Here is an 8,586-nt window from a genome sequence, read left to right as displayed (position 1 = left end):
ATGTAAATTCAAGGAGAGGTACAAGACTGATAAGAACCAATGGTTCTTCCTGATGGCGCAGTTTTATTATTATTATTTTTAAAAAGATTTTATTTTCAAGAGAGAGAGGGTGACAGCTCGTGAGAGTGTGTGAGAGGAGGAGAGCAGCAGACGGAGAGAAAGAGGTTCTCCAGCAAACTCTGTGCTGACTGGGGATTACACGCCTCAAAATTTTAACCCTGAGATTATAATCTGAGCCAAAATTAAGAGTTGGCTTCACACAACCTGAAGGTGCAGTTTTAGATGTTTTGTTTCAGTCTATTTCGTAAAAATACACACAAATTTTTTTTTTTAAAGAGTGTGCTGTGCCGTTTAATTTGTACAAATTGTGATTTTGTGTTTTACCTTCTGGATTTGTAATTTTATATCACAGGAAAGAAGGAATTTGTATAATTTTAACCTTTTAAAATTTGTGCTCAAAATATGGTCTATCCTGGATAATTCTCCACATATACTTCATAACATACATATTTTATTGTGAAGTGGAATATTCTGTACGTATTTTTGTTGACTAAATGTTTTATACTATTGCTCATATTTTATATTTATTTATTAACTTGTAATTGTTCCATTTATTATTTAAAATGTGGTACTGAGTCCCCAACTATTATTGTATAACTTTCTATTTCTCCCTTCAGTTCTATCAGATTTGCTTAGTATAGTTTGGGGTTTTATTTTTAGATGTGTACATATTTATAACTGCAATATCTATTTGGTTAATTGACAATTTTATCAAAGAAATAATGCCCTTTTTTGTCTCCTATAACAGAATTTGACTTGAATACTCTTCACTGTGATACTAGTGTAGACTTCCTAGCTCTCTTTTGTTCATTATTTGCATGTGATGTCTCTTCTCATTCTTTTACTTCCATGCTACTTGAAATATTGGTCCTAAAATGTAGACAGCATATTCTGGTATTCCTTTTTAAAAAAAAAAAAAATTATTTTCCATTCTCTTTTATTTGAACAGCTTAATTCATTTATTTTTAACATAATTACAGATAATTACTTACTTTTGCCATTTTGCTATGTTTTCTATATGTCTTAGATGCTTTTTGTTCTTTAATTCCTCTACCACTCTTCTTTATTTTTGTATTTTGCCTTTAACCACTTCTCCTCCTTTCTTTTTCTTCATCTTCTTTCTTTTCTGAATATGCTTTAAATGTATTTTCTAGTGACAACCTTAGAGATTTCAATTAATACCATAAATTTATAAAAATCTAATTTGAATACCACCAACTTAATTTCAACAGTATACAAAAAAGTGGTTCTTATATATCTCTATCCCTCGGCTTTAATATTATTTTTATGGATCACATCTTTTGTTGGCTATGCCTATTAATATAATTGTTGTTTTATGCATTTACTTTGTTTTCTTTTTCTTTTTTTTACCTCAAAACTTTTTCTTGGCCTCCTGCTCCCCAAAGTGTACCCTGCTTCTGCTCCCTCAACGCCTGAAAACTTTGGTGTCATTGGTCTCAGACACAACCTTGCCGTCCACAATCCTGCGGGTAGTGGTTTTCTGGATGGTCTGCATGGAGCTGTTGCTGTCCAGGACGTCACTGAGATTGAAGTCCTCCCCATCTTCCAGCAGGCGACTGCAGGTGACTATCTCAGCCTCCAGCTTGACCTGGACATTCAGCAGGGCCTCCTACTCCTGGGCCTGGCACTTCCCCTCCGCCAATGTCTGGGACAGCTCAGATTCCAAGTGCAGCAGGATCCTGTTGAGCTGCTCCATCTGCATGGCTAGCAGGTTTCGACCTCCCTGATGCTGTTCTCTAAGCTGGCCTTCAGGTTTCTCACCAAGTCCAGGTTGATCTCCAAGGACTGGACAGTACTTCTCAGCTCCCTGAGGGTCATCTCAGCCTCTCCTATCTCCACAGTCTGTGTGGTGACCACTGTGGTGCTTTCCTCAATCTGCTGGCACCAGTACTTGTTCAGCTCCTCTCGGTTCTTCTGAGCCAGCTCTTCATACTGGGCCGGGTTGTCTGTCATGATCTTGCTAAGGTCCTGAGACTTGGGGGGATCCAACTCCGTGGTCAACCTGGAGTTAGCAATTTGCTTTTGTAGACCCGGTACTTCCTCCTCATGGTTCGTCTTCATGAAGAGCAGCTCCTCCTTGAGAGCCTCAATGTCTGTCTCCAGCTGCAGCCTAGTGATATTGGTGTCATCAATGACCTTGCCGAGCCCGTGAATGTCACTCTCCACGGACTCGCACATGACTAGCTCCGTCTCACACTTGACTCTTAAGTCATCAGCAGCAAGACGGGCATGGTCAGTCTGTAGAACGATGCAGGCACTGTCCACAGAACTCGCAAAGATCTGAGCCCTCAACTCTTCCATGGTCTTGAAGTCTCTGACCTGCGGTCCCTTCTTCTCTGGTGTTCCCGGATTCTCATCTCCTGTCTCCGATTATCTGCCTCCAGGATCCTCACCCTCTCCAGGTAGGAGACCAGGCGTTCACTCAGGTCTTGCATGTTCTCTTTCTTGCCCTGGATGCCCCCTATGCGGGCCAGATCCCCGGCCATCCCAGCGGCCAGGCCCCTGGACCCCCAGCCATCCCGGAAGCTGGTGTATTGGTATATGGAGATACGGGAGCCTGAGCCCCCCCGTGACGCTGGCCGCGCTGCAGACGGGCTGGACCCAGTGGCTGGGTCCATTGCTCGGAACTTGAAGAGAAGGTGGAATGGGCGGTGAAGCTTGCGCTGTTCAGAAAGGAAGAAAAGAGGCCAGAACCCGGGCTCGGGCCAGGCTACGCATTTACTTTCTAAATCAGATAGGAAAATAGTTACAAATCAAAATTATAATGGCACTGGCTTTTATATTTACCTACATTACTATTTGGAATTACTGTCTATTATTATTTCATTTGTCTCAAGGACTTCCTCCTTTAACATTTCTTGTAGGAAATGTTTACTAGAAACAAACAGAACGGCTTTTGTGTTTAGAAATGCCACAATTTCTCCTTCATTCTTGAATGACAGCATTGACAGATATAACATCCTTGGTTATATTTTTCTTTCAACATTCAAATATGTTTTGACACTGCCTTCTATTCTACATGGTTTCTGATGGGAAAGTAGTTGCTAATCTTATTGAGGTTATTTCTACATGAGAAGTCCCTTTTCTTTTACTGCCTTCAAGATTCCACCTTTGTTTCAAAAATGGATATACCTTTGGGCTTATCTAATTTGGTATTGGCTCATCTTCTTACATGTGTAGGTTCATGTTTTATCATATTTGGGTCTTTCTTGTATTATTTTTGTGCCCTTCCTCTCTCCTTCTTCTGGGACAGATAAAGCATAAGTCTGTAGGTCCCTTACGTTCTCTTCAATTTTCTTTTTCTTTCTGCTCCTCAAGTGGATAATTTCAAAAATCGTATCATGAACTTTGCCCATTCTTCTGTTCAAATCTGCTCAAGAACTCCTCCAATGAATTTTCACTTCAGTTATTATAGTTTTCAGATCTTTTTTTAAAAATAATTTCTATATCATTATTGGCATTTCACTTTGTTCAGACATTGTTTTCCTGATTTCCTTTAGTTCCTTGCATATAATTTCCTTTAGTCCTTTGAAAATATTTAAGATAGTTATTTTGAAGTCTAAAAAATCGAATGTCTGCATTATTCAGAGAAGTTAGTTTTGACTTACTCTGTTTTCTTTGATTGGGCCATACTTTCCTGTTTTATTGTTATGTTGTGTGATTTTTGTTGTTGAAAATTGAATTTGAATACCACAAATATGGTAAATTTGAAGTTCAAATTTTCTCCCTAACTGCAATTTTGCTGTTCTTGAGTATTTAGACTTAGATTATGTTCAGTCACTATTCTGACTGATATTTCCTAAAATGCTAATAACTTAAAAAAAAAAGAAGATAAACAAACAAAACAAATACAACAAAAACATTGGTCCCAGACCTTTTCATTACCATTATCTCTGACTTGTCTGAGTTAATGGCTACTTTTGAAAGCCCTATTTTCCTAAAAACAGCAAATAAACAGAGACAAGCAAAACAAACAAAAACCCAACCCTCATCTCCCTTTAGGTTTTAGGTGGTCCATTGCATGAATCAGTTGTAGTCTTTTGTCCCAGGAGACTGAAGTATATCCAATCGCTTTACAATGTGTTCAAGCAATACTCTCTACTTTCCCCCTAAGTAGAAAGTTCTGCTTTAGGTGAAACAAAGATGAGCTCCTTTTATCAGTCCTTTGACTAGCCCAGATAAGTTAGAGTAGACATTGACAAAATTTATGAAAAGGTCTGCTCTGCTCCCTTAGATCCAGAGACCAGGAACAGAAACTTTAAGATTACTGCCATGCTTGAGAGGAACTACCTAAGCTTTCTTACCATTTTAAAGTTGTCTTTTTCATTGACTCAATGTTTTCTTTTTTGCTTTACTTGTTTCACTGTTTTCTAAAATTCTGAGAAAGTTGGTTCTAATCATTCTGGTTGTATTTTTACATTTATATGGAAGGATAGGGGTTTGGAGGTCCTAAAAAAAGAGTTTGGAGTTTCTATGTCACCATTTTGCTAATATCTGAGTTTCAACGATATACTTCATAACTGAACATAACTATGGTATTCTTTTATTTCTTTCTCCAGATTTTTATTAAGTTCCAGTTGGTTACCTTTCTGTGTAATAATAGCTTCAGGTGTAGAATTTAGTGATTCAACAGTTACATACAACATCCAATGCTGATCACAAGTCACCTCAATATAACATTACCTATTATACACATCATCCTACACACTCCCCTTCAGTAACCATCAGTTTGTTCTCTGTAGTTAAGAGTCTGTTCCCTGATTTGCTCCTTTACTCCCTAATATTCATCTGTTTTCTTTCTTAAATTCCACATATGAGTGAAATCAGAGGGAATGTGCCTTTCTCTGACTGACTTATTTTGCTAAGCATAATACTATCTCCAAATACATTGCTGTAAGTGGTAAGATTTCATTATTTTTTATGACTAATATTCCATTATACACACACACACACACACACACACACACACACACACACACACACACACATCTTCTTTAACCATTCCTTTGTCAATGGACATTTGGGCTGTTTCCATAATTTGGCTAATATTGATAATTCTGCTATAAACATTAGAAGTGTATCTTCCTCTTAGAATTGGTATTTTTGTACCCTCTGGATAAACACCTACTAGTGCAATTGCTGGGTCAGAGGTTTCTTTGTCTTTTAAGAGAGGGAGAGGACACCTGGATGGCTCAGTAGGTTAAGCATCTGCCTTTGGCTCTGTTCATGATCTTGAGGTCCTAAGAGTAGGGAGCCTGCTTCTCCCTCTTCTTCTGCTTTGTCTCTTGTGCTCTCTGTCAAATAAATAAATAAAATCTTTTTTAAAAGGGGCGCAGGCAGGGGCAGAGGAAGAGAGAGAGAGAATGTTAAGCAGGCTCTACACCCAGCACAGACCCTGACATGGGGTTGGATCTCAATTCTGAGATCATGACCTGAATTGAAACCAAAAGCCAGATGCTCAGCCTACTGAGCTTCACATGCACCCCTTTACAGTAGTTCTATTGTTATCTTTTTGAGGAATCTCCATATTATTTTCCAGAGTGGCTATACCATTTACATTTCCACCAACAGTGTTAAAGGGTTCCCCTCTCTCCACATTCTCGACAAAACCTGTGTTTCCTGTATCGTTAATTTTAGCTATTCTGACAGGTGTGTGTTGGTATCTCATTATAGTTTTGATTTGTATTTCTGTGATGCCAAATGATGTTGAGTATCTTTTCATGTGTCTGTTAGCCCTCTGGATATCTTCTTTGGAAAAATGTTTATTCGTGTCTTCTGCCTATTTCTTAACTGGATTATTTAGTTTTGGGGTATTGTTTATAAGTTTATAAATTCTTTATAGTTTGGGATACTAACCTTTCATCAGATATGTCATTTGCAAATATTCTCTCCCACTTCATAGGTTGCTTTTAGTTTTCTTATTTCCTTCCTTGTGCAGGAACATTCACGGTTCCTGGTCTCTCACGGTTCATCTCCCTTTTTGATTTTTCCCTCTTCAAATTTCTCTCCCTCCTCCTATAGTCCTTTGTGCTCTTGCTTTGACACCTTTTGAGTTGAGCATTTAGTCCATTTACATTTGATTACTGATAGATATGAATTTAGTGCCATGTATTACTTGTTTTGTCATTGTGCCTGGAGATTTTCTCTTTCCTTTCTTGTCTTTCTTACTTTTGATGTTTCTTACCATGCAGAGTCCCCTTTATTATTTCTTTTAGGTCTGGTTTAGTGGTCACAAACTACTTTAGTTCTTGTCATGGAAACTCTTTATCTGTCTTTCTTTTTTTTTTTTTTTTTAAAGATTTTATTTATTTGACAGAGAGAAATCACAAGAGAGGCAGGCAGAGAGAGAGGAAGGGAAGCAGGCTCTCCGCTGAGCAGAGAGCCCGATGCGGGACTCGATCCCAGGACCCTGAGATCATGACCTGAGCCGAAGGCAGAGGCTTAACCCACTGAGCCACCCAGGCGCCCCTTTATCTGTCTTTCTATTCCAATGACAGCTTTGCTGGATATTCTTGCTGCATATTTTCCCCATTCAACACAATGAATATATCATGCCATTCTTTTCTAGCTTGCCAAGCTTCTATTGAAAAATTTCCAGCTAGCCTTATGGGTCCTTTTTTGTCTCATTGCATTTAGGATTTTTTTTTTTTTTAACCACTATATTTTACAGATTTAACTACAATGTGTGTTGGTGTTGGTCTGCTTTTGTTTTTTGATAGAAGTTCCCTGTGTCTCCTGGATCTAATGACTGTTTCCTTCCCTAGATTAAGGAAGTTTCCACCTTTTATTGCATCAAATAAAACCTCTTCCCCCTTTTCTCTCTTTTTTTCCTTTGGGCATCCTAAGATACAAATGTTATTATATTTGATGGAGTCATTGAGTTCCTTAAGTCTATTTTCATGTTCCATAATAATTTTTTCCTTTTGCTCAGCTTCATCAGTTTCTATTATCTATTTTGTCTATCATATTTTCATTCCTCTGTTTCTTCCATGCTTGTGCTCATTATATCCAACACACACACACACACACACTCACTCACCCATACATATGTTTTGAGTCTCACTTCTTGCATATTCGTTTCTTTGTTATTTTTCAGCTTTTTCTCTTGGTATGGGTCTCCCTGATGTCTTCCATGCTTTCTTAAGCCAAGCAGTATCTTCATGATTGCTGCTTTAAATTCTCTAGCAGACATGTTACTTTTATCTGTTCTGCTTAGATATTTGACCATAACTTTATCTTGCTCTTTCATCTGTGATGAATTCCTCAATCTTGGCATTTTTCTCTTTTTTCTCTGTTTAGAAAATGGCACTTGCTCCTGAGAATAATGGCTTTATGAAGAAGAGGTCATGCAGTGCCCAGGGCCTAGTGCTTCAGGGTGTGTCTCCAGTGGGTGTGTGTACTGTCCTATTGTGTTGTGGCTACTCTAAGCTTCAGGACAGGTCTCTAGTGATGACCATTTGTAGTTCTTTCTTTTTGGAATGAATTCCTCTGTCTTCACATTTTGTCTCAGTCTCCGTCTTGTCTGTTAGAAAAGCCTGTTATATTTTCGGCTCCTGAGAACAATGGCTTTATGTAGAAGAGGTTTTACAGTGTCCAGGGACTAATGCTTCAAGGAATGTTTCTGGTGTGTACTGCATGTACTCTGCTGCTGTGTCTTGGATGATCCTTCAGACCAGTTGTCTGCTGAGGTGCTACATGCCTGCAGTGGAGAATGTTTGGATCTTGACCAGAGTATGCAAGTTTTAACTAGCTGTGCTCTGGTCTGCTTATTAAATGACATCTGGCGCTACTTCCACTTGAACTGAACCCTTGCGGAACTCTGTGGTTGGTAGATGTGACGCATACAAGGGTTTGGGGCTGGTCTTTTAGGGAAGGAGCCTGGGGCATTAGGACTTAGGCACACTTGCTAGAGAAATGTAGTACCAGCAGAGCACGGGGGATCAGAACTTGGTAAACAAGTCAGGCAGCCACTATTGGTGCTGTATTCTTTACTAAAGTTGGCTTTTGCTGAGAGACAGGGAGGAAAATTGTACCAGCCAGCTCCTTTGTCCTTGGACAGAGCTCTCTCTGTTTGCTGCTTTCAGGGAAGCACTTCTAGAAGAGTGAATAATTTCCCCCTCACATGTTCCAGGCATTTTTTGGATTGCTCTTTCTACACTGTCTTTGGGGTGCTTCCCTGCCTGGGCAGTGCAGTGCAATTTGGGATCATCCATGCCAAGCCAGCTGACTTTTAAACTCTAAACTTTAGGGACATGTTGTGGTAGGGCCTGCACTGATCTTCTGGGAGAGGGTCTCACCCCACTGAAACAGATGCAGATTTGTTCAAAAAGAGCAGTTGTGCTGGAGCACAGGATAATTTCTGATGATTTCTTAAGATTCAACTTAACATTCAACTGAGCTTATGCATTTGTGGGAAAAAAATAAAAAGAAGTAATGCTTTGTCCAATTCAATGTCTCTGCAGGTGAATTCTGTTCATTTTTATAACCTTAATCACCTAGCTAAGG

The 8,586-nt window shown here is 39.1% G+C and overlaps 1 pseudogene; it reads right to left on the bottom strand.

Annotated features, from left to right (window-relative positions):
• Positions 1 to 1,486: 1,486 nt before the first annotated feature.
• On the bottom strand, positions 1,487 to 7,861 carry LOC123935790 (annotated as a pseudogene).
• Between the last annotated feature and the right edge of the window lie 725 nt (positions 7,862 to 8,586).

This window comes from Meles meles, chromosome Y (genome assembly GCF_922984935.1).
Source record: "Meles meles chromosome Y, mMelMel3.1 paternal haplotype, whole genome shotgun sequence".
Taxonomy (NCBI): Eukaryota; Metazoa; Chordata; class Mammalia; order Carnivora; family Mustelidae; genus Meles; species Meles meles.
The sequence above is the reverse complement of the archived record's forward strand: the minus strand, read 5'-3'. Positions and strand labels throughout refer to the sequence as shown.